This window comes from Lactuca sativa, chromosome 4 (genome assembly GCF_002870075.4).
Source record: "Lactuca sativa cultivar Salinas chromosome 4, Lsat_Salinas_v11, whole genome shotgun sequence".
NCBI lineage: Eukaryota > Viridiplantae > Streptophyta > Magnoliopsida > Asterales > Asteraceae > Lactuca > Lactuca sativa.
Genome location: NC_056626.2, coordinates 324,399,474 through 324,412,323, shown reverse-complemented (window position 1 = coordinate 324,412,323; position 12,850 = coordinate 324,399,474). Strand labels below are relative to the sequence as shown.

Genomic DNA, 12,850 nt, shown 5'->3' with positions numbered 1-12,850 from the left:
CACAACGTCGTGCCGGTTTTGTTGCAAAACTTCGACAGGTCATAACTTTTTCATTAAAAGTTGGATTTCAGCGTTCCTTACATCAACGAAATCCTTGTTATGATTACTTCAACTTTCTTTAAAGATATTGGGTCAAATCTTTGTTCTATTTTTGACGCATATTTTTATTATTATTTTATTATACCGTTATAAGCACGTATATTGCACATAAATCACATAATACTCAAATAATTCATCTTCATTACTTCAAAACATGTTACAATTGTTGACCCTAACTATTACATCATTATAATAATGATTAGCCTAGAAATGTGCGGGTTACAATGAAATAGATCTGTTCGGTTGAAAAATTACCAATTGAGTTGAAATAGACTTGGGGGTGAAATAGACCCGTACAACTTCAAGCTGATATGTATGTATGGTATGGGGTATTTTGTGGGATTCACTAAGCTATGTGCTTACAATTTTATGTTTATGGTTTCAAGTACTTTCAATTACATGGGGAAGAGCTCAACATGATTGTACCACATCCACCAGTATTCTGCATGATTTTGATTGATTTTATACTCTGACGATTATATGACATATTTATACTATGATGAGTTTTGAAACTGAATGAATTGTTGTTTTGATCGATTTAAAAGAAAACTTTTACTTAGTATTTTTAGGACGTTACAATATTTGTGTAATGAGATAAATGGATTGCATAAGCAAGATTTCTTGATTACTCATTAGCTATGTGGCTATTAATGAGCCACATATTTTGAATGATAATTGTACTTTTTGGTGATTCACATACGAACATTCGTGTCTTAAGATTAATACATATGAGTTAAGATATCATACACATTTCTTTGATAAGAATTGAAAAAGGATAGGAAAGCATTTAATTTGTTGTACAGATTTAAATATGTCATCATGAATCCAATGTATTATAAATAGGAGTATCATTCTGAATTTGAAGCATACCACCCAAACATATATTTTAGAAATAAAGAATAGAAGATATTTTGGAAAAGGAAAATTTCAGTTAATAAGAGATCAATGAGTTACTGTTAGAACTAATTACGATATGAGATATACACTCATTGTATTAAGTGAGTGCAAAGTTACTTTCAGCATAAATAATTATAGATAAAACAATTTATTACTTGAATTTTAATGTGTATTTATTTCATGTTATCTATTATATGGATAAATTGCATGACAGGATTATGATTGACTTAATCATAAATCGTTAAAATAATTGTATAGTTTATTACTGAAATTATTTTATTACCATAATTAATTTATATTTAAATTAGGTAGTGAAAGGGTGTGAAAAACAAAATAATGGTGTGAGGTTATGAGCAATATTGCACCATTGTGCTACAAGGACAAGTCATATGCCGAAGTAAGATGATGACCATTGACCGTTCTAAACAGTCTTCTGGAACACTAGCAGATTCAAATGATCACACTTTTCAGGAAAAAGGAAAGGTGATCATTCGGGTACTCCGTTCCCTATGGGTTCCTTTATTGACTTACACTTGCCAAGGAATCCCTAAAGCAATGTAGTCTACTCGTGTTTACACTGATCCATTAAGATAGATCCCTTGAGATCATTGCTTTAGGATCAGGGTGTGAGGTTGACGGGGTTAGGTAATCACGAGTATATTCTTGGTTGTACTATGTTTTGTATATAAATTTGAAAAGATTTATTTATTTCAAATTATATTACTATGGGTTGAAAACATTATGCACTCGGTTTATTGTATCACAAGTAGCAGTACAAAGGCATTTGGACAGTGATTGTTATTTGTTGAGTGATTTAAGAAGAATGTGTATGATAATGTAACATATTTGTGTGGGATTTGTAGAAAATGTTTTGGCACTAAAAATGAAAAAGAGACATTCAGTAAAATTTAAAATGTCTTGAAAAATATTTTAGAACAATTCTGCACTAAAGTATTCTTTTAAAGTATACACTATTTTAATAAGCATATTTTTTTTTGGGCCATGAATTTTGGGGATGTAAAAGACTATGAGATCAATCACATAAGAAAGGAGAAATGCAAACTTCAAGCTGGCAAAAGCTAGTCGAAGAAGATAAAAGGACATATGAATGATCTCTTATATTGCAAATGATATCGACCATGTTCTAGTGAAAGATAACGATATTAAAAGGGTGTGTGGTAGTTATTGTCATTCTTTATTTAATGATGTTAGGTTGGTTGTGATGGATAGGAATATAGACAAATATTTAGGTAGTCACCAAACTTGCAATCAAGGTCATACATGAAGATTGTCACCAAGGAAGCAAAGGGGGCTATCAAGATGATGAGGAGGAACAATGCAATAAATCTTGATGCAACCAAGATTAGTCAATGGTTGTATGGTTATGCGTATGGGATGAGGGTATAGACAAATATTTAGGGAGTCACCAAACTTGCAATCAAGGTCATACATGAAGATTGTCACCAAGGAAGCAAAGGGGGCTATCAAGATGATGAGGAGGAGCAATGCAATAAATCTTGATGCAACCAAGATTAGTCAATGGTTGTATGGTTATGCGTGTGGGATGAGGGAATTTGATGGCCGGAGAATCTCTTTAGCATTATCTTAGACAATGTTAATATGCATGAGACATGTCTATTTATTAATGTCATACCAATATATAAGAACACATGTGATGCTCAAAGTTGCGATAACTATAAAGGTATTAAACTAATTATTCACACTATGAAAATATGGGAGATAAAACAAGATCACAAGCTTCATTGTGTACAACTGTATCAGAATATCAATATGGGTCCATGACAAGATGGTCGATGACTGAGTCGATCCACATCATCATACATCTTATGGAGAAATATAAAGAAAGAAATAAGGATCTTCATATGATACTCAAGTCCATATTAGGAGGATTGGTAGCAAGGAAGTGAAAAGGGCTTTCAGCAGGATGTGGGAGAAAAAACAATAGGCCTAAATAAAATCCATATTAGTGCATGGTTGTACGGTTGCACCTTAGCGAGGAGGGAGTAAATGGCTGAAAAATATCTTTAAAGTTATCTTAGAAAATGTTAAGATACAAGAGGCATGTATATCTAATAATGTTAATATGTCATATCGACACTATGAAACTATAGGATAGAACTTGTTGGATTAGTGTGCAAGAAATAAGTACTACCGATTTTGTGCGAGACTATGGAGTCACACACTAAAAGCCATAGAAGATCCTAAATATATAATAAATATTTGTTTTGATAAATTTTATTATTTTTCAAACTTAATAAATATAGAAAAATATGTAAGTTTATATTATTATTTATTGGATCAATAATTAAATGAAATAGTTATTATTATATAGTATTAAAGTTCTCAAGAAAATGAATAGTGAACTTGCCAATTTTTTGGCGGAAGTGGTCACTGTATTATTGTTGGCCTTTAAAGTTAGGAATAGTAAATTTGGATGTTTTTTGGCAACTTTGCTCCCCATTCTTTATCCATTTTGACACTTTTGGTCCTTGCAATCAATACTTTTACACTTTTTAGGAACCTTTTAATATTTAAAGTTTGGCCACAAAACTTTAACGGTTTGACAACTTTGATCCCTTTTCTAAAAAGTTGCTAATTCCTACCCTTTTAATTCTTTAGCCATTTTGACACTTCTGGTCCTTACAGTCAAAACTTTTATATTTTTTCATAAAAACATGAAAAAACAGTCCGGGGCAAAGCCCGGACTTTTCATCCTTGCACTTTCTACGTCTATCATATTTATCGATTCGGAAACAACATTGAAAGCTTCTGGCCCCCGCATAATGGGGGTAACCTTTCTAGTTCAATAATTAATGAAAGGAGTTTTAATAATTAGTGGATTCACTAGGTTGTATTATTGGATGTACCTTTAAAGGGCTTTGGAAGCCTCATCCGATATGTACAACTATTTCAATAAGGATTACACACAACGAAAACTACCAACAATTAGCCAAACCCTAATCCCTCCCAAACACCATCAAAATCAATGCCCTTCCCTCATATCTTTGGAGTTGACAAAAAGGAAAAGAAGAAAAAGGAGCAGCTTCTTTGATCAGGTTGAAGCTCTAGCAATCATCTGAATTGGTTTGTGTGAATATATCATAGACATAACTACTTTGGTTGTAATTTCTTTTGCTAAATGGGTATGATTAGTAAACACTCTATGGTTGAACTATAGTTGATAAATCATAGTTTAATTGGATCTAACTATTGGGGTAAAATTTTGAAATCCATTTTCCCCGTTGCATTGTATGTTTTTCTTTAATTGTTTTAGAATCCATCAAACTCCGACAGTGGTATATAACCATTATTAGACATTTGTATCGACTTTATTTTAATACCACGATTGTTGTTCTTCGTAATGTTGAAAACATGCAAAATATTGCAATAGTTACAATTTTGATTTTGACAGTGTAATGGTTTTCTAACATTTTTATTTTAGAAAAAAAAATGTTTTATTACTAATTTACATGCACAATTTAATAAATCAAACCATTAAAATATTCTGTATAAATGAATACCTCTCTTTTACACAAATAGTTTTTCGTTGTTCATGTAATCATGTTGTAATAACTGTAATGATTGAATGGTATTGGGTTATTCATGTTGTAATCATTATGATGGTTGTTTGGTTAATTTAACAAATCGGTTGTAAATTAGATTTTGGGTTGTAATCTGTCTTTTACTTTATTTTATTTAAATTTAAATTATAAATGGACAGTTTGAGACAACATTGAAAACGCTAAATGTTTTGAGCCAAGTAGAAGAGACAACATGGCTCACCCATTCGGCAAAATAACATATTGATTGGGCTTGACTCTGCCCACACAACCGATATATGCATCACTTTATAAAAATTCAACCTATAATTAATTGTTTATAATTAGTTTTTTCGAAAAATAATATAATTTTATCCAATAAAAATATTTCAAAATTTAATTAGGGTGTTTATATAGTAAAATAGTGTGTCTTTTTAGCCAACCATTTTTTAAAGGCAACATCCGATTTTGCAGGATTATTTTTTTCTGGTATTTATTTTATCTTAATATTGTTTCATTCATCTGTTAATTATTCTTGGTGGTTCTAAGAAATAATTATTTAGCAATAGGCACGGGCAATTTTTTTTTTTTTTAAATTTATAAAATATTTTAAATGTCTGTTTATTACTTGTTATTTTGTTCGGTTGATATAAAGTAAAATGAGTCTAATTTAAAAGACGTTTTAATTTAAACTCAAAATTAAAACCATTTAGAAATTTCTGAAATTGTTTTTAAAATTTAAATGATGTTGACAAATATGTCGTTTGCATGCTATTTATTTATAACACTAAGCTTTGTAGATAATTCTATAACAAAAATAAATAAATAAATAAAATCAAAACACTTTTAATTTAAATCTTGCAATCCAGGAGTTGCACAACTTATATGTATTACTATATTTTGTGTCCTGGTCAAACCTATGTCATATGTCACCATAAATTCTTGCTCTTCTCAAACTTAAGAAAGAAGTTCATATGTTTTAAGATCATCCGTTATATCTACCACTAATTATTATAACTAGAAGGAACTCAGTTGCGCCGTTGGTGCTGATTTGGATATTGCTGGAAAAAAATAGCAACATACTTCATTTATTGTTTTATTATAGCATCCTACTTTTTTTTGTGTTATTATAACATTGTAATTTAAAATTTCAACCCAACATATAATACAATGACTTAATAGAAAATAATTGAAAGTAACACCAATGTCATGTTTGAGCATTTGAGATGAAAAGAATGGCAACGTACTTCCATTCATTTGTTTGTTATAGCATTACCATCTATATGGCCTTTATATCTTTCTGTTAAAATGAATATCAAGAGACCGTAATGCAAACCCAGAACCCTGAAGGGCTTCTTTGTCAGTAACTGCGGAAAGTACACAATCAGTTTCAACTATTAGTCAGCCATACGTGTATGACAATAATTTCAATCAGTTTTACCTGTGGATAGCTATTTTTGTACAAGGGTTTTTTGATAAAGAGTAACCAATCATCATATCAGTAAAAGCAACTTAGATGCTTGGACTTTCATTATCTTAACAGCAGGATAAGTGAAAGCAATTTTGAAGGAGTTTGGTGTATGGAATGTCGAGCAGCTTGGCGAAAATCATCCTACAAAAATAACCAAACCTTAGTTCATTCGGTGGAATGGAAATCACATGTAAAGGTATTAGTGATTACATTTCATTCGGTTGGTTTGCACAAATTGATGGCATATTCATATATAAAGTTTATATTATACATGAGCACATAAAAAGTAGTACTCAACAAAAATTGGTTATATTGCAAGATTGAAACTTTTCATTAAATTCTATGATGAAAAGAAGAAGATAACATTGGAATCATCATACAAAACACCACAAATGTGAAAACACAAATCTAAACACTGTTTGTCAACCTCATACAAATACAACCATAATCTTAGTCTTTTAAAAACAAAACCCTTGTTCTTCGTGGATTCAATTAAAATTAAAAATAAAAATTAAACCAATTGTTTTAATTAAAATCATTTATCTAGATAACAGTAAAGTAGTAAAAAAGAAACAAAATCTAATTTTGAACATTTATGCTCACCTAGAAGGTAGAATATCTACCTTTTTATTATGACGCGGAAGCCCAACAATAAGTGACATTTCTGCGGGTTTTTGCCATGGCCGACAGACCGATTGCAATGGAATACACCTTTATATGAAATCAGAAATGAAAATCGTATATTGAAAATTACCTCTATGGGTTTGCGTTTGAGTAAGTAGAGAGACCAAAAAAGCTGACAGGTAATATGTGTTTTTGTTGTTAGTAGAATAAATCAAGAATTTCGATTTTTATGACACATCACATTCATATATATATATATATATATATATATATATATATATATATATATATATATATATATATATATATATATATATATATATTAAAAAAAAAAAAAAGATTTGTGCTTGGAATTTAATGGCGTCTTTTTAATTGCTGAATGGTAGTTTTGTTGTTTTTAGCCCATGTTTTTTGAGTGGATATTTTTCTAGTTCTAAAGTAGAAAGTGAGATAAGGGGGTTAGGTTAGGTACAATACAAATACAAAGACTTTTTTTGTGCAAAGCATTCGATCTCGTGTTGTAGCTCAATTAGAATCTGGTTCTTGGATTCGTTTTGGTGAGTTTGTGTTCTTGAAATGGTGAAATGGTGAGAAGATGAGATTGTTTTGTGTTGGGCATGGTGTCATTCGAGCATTGATTTCCACATTTTGATTAATCTGCAAAGTTTAATCACTAATTATATGTAAATGGATCGAGTCTTTTTTGCATCAAGTAGACCAAAAGACATGTTCCATGAAAATTTTGAATTGGTATATGTTACAATTTACAATACTCCCTTTGTAAATTTTTAGAAGTCAAATGGTCTTTTTGCAATTTTTATGATTTTTAGTTTGAGTATTTCATTTGGGTATAACATTTTAAATAGTTTTTTGTACTTTCATAATTATTGTAATTTCGTTTGTTCTATATAATTGTTTAAGTGCTTGGTTTGTTAGTAATTGATCTATATAATTATTTAAGTGCTTGGAATTAATTTAAAAGATGCATGATTTGTAAATATTAAAAATTTTAATTTAAGTAATCCATTTTTTATGTTTTATGATTCATAATTTTAAATATTTACAGTATTTCATTTGTTAATATTTTTCGTAAAGTATAATAAATTCACAATGTTTATTTAAGAAAAGAAAAAACTAAGATTTAATGCTTTACCCTTGAATGAGTTCTTGCGGTTGTAACTCTTCATCTCTTATTTTCTCAATCCATTTTGATATAGAATCAACCGTATGTAATGCAACCCAAATACGCGAATGCAAATCTTTAGCCGTAGCTTGAGTTTTATCAATCACATGAGGTTTAAGATCCTTTGCAAATTGATGTCTAAGTTGATCACACTTTCGGTCATACTCCTTCTTAATAGATTCACTTGCCTACAAAATCCCAAATCAAAAGAATTTTCATCAACTTTAAAGTGATAAATGTAAGAAATAGCAACATATTTTCATTGATTTGTTTATTATAGCATCATATCTATCATTTCTTCATATTACAACATTGTACATTGAGAAATCTACCCAATTATAACAATGTCACCTTTTCATTAAGACTTTTAACCATAAGTTTACACATCTGGAAAGATATTTCTTGGTTGAATAAGAAACATATTGGAGGGTAAAAAAGGAAAGCTAACCACCAATATGTATTATTGGTCTGTTTGGTGTCTTTGTGATGACAAACATTCCAACATGAGACCATTTCTTTCTCTTCACCAGAATATGTATCATTTGTAAATGGCATCACAAAAATTTACAAATAAATGAAAAAAAAAATTGTGCATAAGAGATGATAAAATCGTACCGCAGCCCCAATAATTTGTCTCAGGTCATTATCATCAGCACCTTTCCGAATAGGATCTCTTAAGCTGACCTGTAAATGAGTTTTTAAAAAAATGTATTAAAACTAATAAACTTTGAAAAATCAAAATTATAACAGAAGTATGATGCTATTTTTTGCATATAACCCTTCAGTTATTTTCCTGAAAAATAAGATAAAAAAAATGAAAGTCAATAATTTCATTTGTAAATCATCCATGGAACCAAAAACAATAAAGATACAATGAAAGGAAGCAAGGGCAATGATCAGTTCAAATTGTTATAAATGCTATTTCTTGAGGGCATATTAGTCTTCAAATAACCAGAGATGTTATGATAATTGAATGTAAACTTTGAAAACTAAATTTGCAAATGGATGATATATTTTAGTTAGTGGAGTAAGATGGCTGAAATTGATAAGAATAGTTTACCAATTATTGGTTTCAAACCCAGATTTCATATAGACATTTTATCAAACACCTGGTGCGCTTCCTTTGTTTCTTCAAATTTCTCTAATAACCATAAATACACATAGTTGTTCCTGCTTTCTCATCCCGTCAAACACCTAAAAAAAGGAAACAAAATCCATGTTTTTTGAAAGCTAGAAAAGAAAGGAAATGAATAATCGAAAACGAACCTTAAATTGATTCCCAGAGAAAGAACGGAAACTGCTAAGAGAAGCAGTGGACGAAACATGGAACCGTTAAGCAAACAGGAAATCGGTGACGCCATCGGCGCACCATCAAACCACTGGTCTCCGACTGCTGCTCCTTCAGCACTCGTCGATCACCAGCAACAGCTCCAACGTCAGTCACAATATAAAAATTCAGTGAGACCGATACGTAGGAACATAAATCGGTGGTGGAAGAACCCAAGTTGATGAACGTAATACTTGCAAAGAGTAATTAAGGATATCAAATCTACATGTATGTCGTTTTTTGAAATAAGCAGGAGACAAACCTATTCTTAGAAGAACAACCCCGAAGCCAAGTCTCTGTCCGCCGAGCACTTTGATGGACTGCCTTCGCCAACACCGGTGGCCTTCAACGCCGACGATAAAGTTGGGACTGGTCGCTGAGTGCTGCTCCTTTACCATTCGTCGATCACCAGCAACGGCTCCAACGTCAGTAACCCAGAGTGAGAGAGACGGTGTAGGAAAGAATTGATAAAAGGAAGCGGATAAAGAAAGGAAGAGTAAATAACAAAGGGGAAAGAGATAAAGAAAACATAAACGAATCGTATTGGAGGACAATGGCGGCAACCGACTACGAGGAAGAGACGATAAGCATCAGGCAAACATTTAGTAAGCGTTGTGGTAAATATTTAAAAACTTTGGAAAATCTGTGGCAGAAATGCGAATTCTAAAAGATTCCTGTTCACCAACCTAAATCCTTAGTATTTACCATAATAAATGAAAATAATTTTGCCACATGTCCTTTTCTCATAAAATTAGCCACATGTCATTTTGTCATAATTTGAGATATATTTATTTTCCACTTGTCATTACCTTAATTTTCATTTTCAATATATCATTAATTTAATTTCCATAAATTAAACCTACCATAATAATTATTAATTTCAAATTTTAAATTTTAAATTTTAAATTTCAAATTCAATTTCAAATAAATTTACAGTTTAAACCTTTGTGTTTAACATTTTGTTATCATTAACCCGTTTAGTACACACTAAACACATAATTTTAATTTATTTATTTTTTGCATGTTTTTTTTTCTCATAATTTTCACTTATTTCAATTTCAAATTCAAATAAAATTTCTATTTAATCGTTCGTACTTAACATTTTGTTTTAATCAACCCGTATAATATACGGGTCTCACAACTAGTATATAATAAGTATTACATCATCACTACATTTACTACCACTAATCATCAGATACCTATCATTAAACACACCACTCCATCTTATTTTTTTATTTAAATTTAATTCAAAAATACATAAAAAATCATATAACTTTTTTTTTAAATATTAGTTTTCATTAATTTAAAATACCAAATTTCATTAATTAAAATAAAAAAAATAAAAATAACATTAGAAATAAAAATAACATTAATTAAAATAAAAAAATAAAAATAACATTAGAAATAAAAAAACTAAAACTGCCAAACTTAACTAAAAAAACTATCCCATATTCCTACATCAGACTCGAACGGACTCCTTCATTGCAAGAAATAGCTCCAAATTTTCGCCTTCGAGATCATCCGCTTTCATTTTCAAGATTTCCTTATCGGTTTTTGTTTGAATCACCGATTGTATTTCTATCATTTTTTGTTCTACCCGATTCAACATCTCCGCCTTCGTTTCTTTAACGTGCACATAACGATCAAATTTCACTCAAAATTGATCCATAACACTAGATCCAGTAGCCGTTGAAGCCGCTTTTTTTTGCTTTATTTCTTCCAGTGGACCGAAGAAGAGGTTGCTTGTCTTCAAGATCGAGCGGTTCGTCGTTGATGTCGAAATGTGTTCGGTCGTCCGATTGTTGAGACGTTCCGTCGAAATTTCTTGAACGCTTTGAAACGGAAGATTGTGAACTTCCTTTCGTATGTTCTTTCCATTTCAGAGCATCTTTCAACTTTAGCCAAGGTTTCACATACATAAAAGCTTTGCGGGTTCCCGTTGTTTTTTCAAATTGGTCCAAAGCCGCCTTAAAAACATCAAAATCATTTGACCCGTTTTTTTTTTGTATGTTTAAAAGGTTGTTGTAAATTCCTCCAAACGCGGTGCATTTGAGTCGAATATCACGCCACTTGGAGCTAATTTGATCGGGATTTCGATTTTCACTTCCCGTTAAATCATAAAACACCGCGCGGACTTTCTCCCAAAAACACAGCCCAACGCTTCACTTTCTCCTTCAATGGGGTCTTGGGAAGCCGAAATCCATGCCTCGGCGAGCTTTTCCTCTTTGTCTTTTGTCCATGGGACCCTTTCTTGGGTGGTGTTGGGTCAGACCAGTTTTTTTTTCTTTTTTTAGGTTGAGGTGGCGGTGAAGGGTGAGTTTCCGAAACAAAATCCGACAAATGAGGGGGTTGTGATGGTTATGGTTGGAGTTGTTGTTGTCGGAGTTGTTGGAATTGTTGGAAAGCTTAATATTGTTGAAGTTGTTGGAAGGCCGGGAAAGGTTGATATTGTTGTTAGAAAAGTGTTGTTTGTTAGATAGGGGAACCGGTTTGAAGCAAATTGACAAAACCACCTTGAGGTGATTCCATGGTCGGGAATTGGCGAGGGCTTGTGTCTAACGCAAAGACATTATCGGGTTTGCGATTTCTAAAGTTTGAGGGGGAAGGGGGGGGGGGGTTTGGTTGGGATCCATTTTTGATTGATATGAAATTGTTGCGTGTGTATTGTGTATAGAGAAAGAAAAGAATGATGTAAATATTGAGTGTAAAAATGTGGTATTTATAGGTAAAAATAGAAGTTGTTTAAAAAGTTTGTCTTTGAACGACTAATTGTTTTCTCTTCCCCCATTGGTCATTATCCCACAACCAATAAGATTTCATCGTTTCAATTCGTGAGACATACCACAAGCGACCACGAGCACGAGGGACCACGAAGGTCTGGGCTAGTGTGCACGAGCCACGGTCCTGGCCAGCTAGACCACGGAATCCTTCGTGGTATACATACCGGAAGTATAAATTCCGGAAGGTCTAATTTGGACTATTTAACCATCTCCATGGTCAAATCTAAGCACATGGTATATGATGACACTAAACATGTCACATGATAATTGCTCTAAAGTCTAAAGTCTCATAACAATCTAAATTAAGCCTTTTTTTTTTGTAAACATGTCAACCAAAAACACTTTTTCATTTTAGTTTTTTCTTGAATAACGAGACTTAGGTGAAATAGTATTAGAGTTTGAGAATAGTATGTATGTATGATAAAAAAAATCAACGATTTGATAAAAAGTCAACCAAAGTCAACTTTTTATGTTGTTAAACTAAACTGTTTTGTCTTTTTTAGACAAATTATGTACAGAAATCCACACAAAAATATAGAAATCACAAAAAAAAATTATTAATCTTCTTTTGGTTTTATCGCCAAGATGAAACAATTTTTTTTTTTTTTTGGTTTTTATAAATCGAGCAGAAAAGAAGTAGAATGTTATTAAAATCTATAGTTTGTGTTCTTTTCGTACAAACAATTTTTTTTAAAGTTTGTAGAAAATGTATTGCAATGATGCATGAAAAGAATAAGAAAGCAAAAAAAACTGTTAAGCCATGTGTAGAACACACAGTGCTCAAAACAAATTCTTATGGAATTTTTGTTATCATGATACCACAACTATAATGGTTCTTTTGTAATTCGGGCTAGATTATTTTAAAAGTCTTAGAGGTGATTCGGTCTAGATTTTTTTGGGGAGCAAATA

General features: G+C 31.4%; 1 long non-coding RNA gene across 6 annotated transcripts; it reads right to left on the bottom strand.

Annotated features, from left to right (window-relative positions):
* Positions 1-5,618: 5,618 nt before the first annotated feature.
* On the bottom strand, positions 5,619-9,752 carry LOC111913127 (uncharacterized). 6 transcript variants are annotated; one of them, XR_008231945.1, is made up of 8 exons: positions 9,101-9,750; positions 8,895-9,028; positions 8,613-8,627; positions 8,450-8,518; positions 7,805-8,022; positions 6,651-6,738; positions 5,998-6,168; positions 5,619-5,923 (listed from the first exon to the last, which is right to left on the bottom strand). It is a non-coding gene; the product is annotated as an uncharacterized LOC111913127 (long non-coding RNA). The 6 variants fall into 6 exon arrangements; XR_008231947.1 differs by having other exon boundaries at positions 8,450-8,627; positions 9,101-9,262; positions 9,424-9,750; XR_008231946.1 differs by having other exon boundaries at positions 6,651-6,823; positions 8,450-8,627; positions 9,101-9,752.
* Between the last annotated feature and the right edge of the window lie 3,098 nt (positions 9,753-12,850).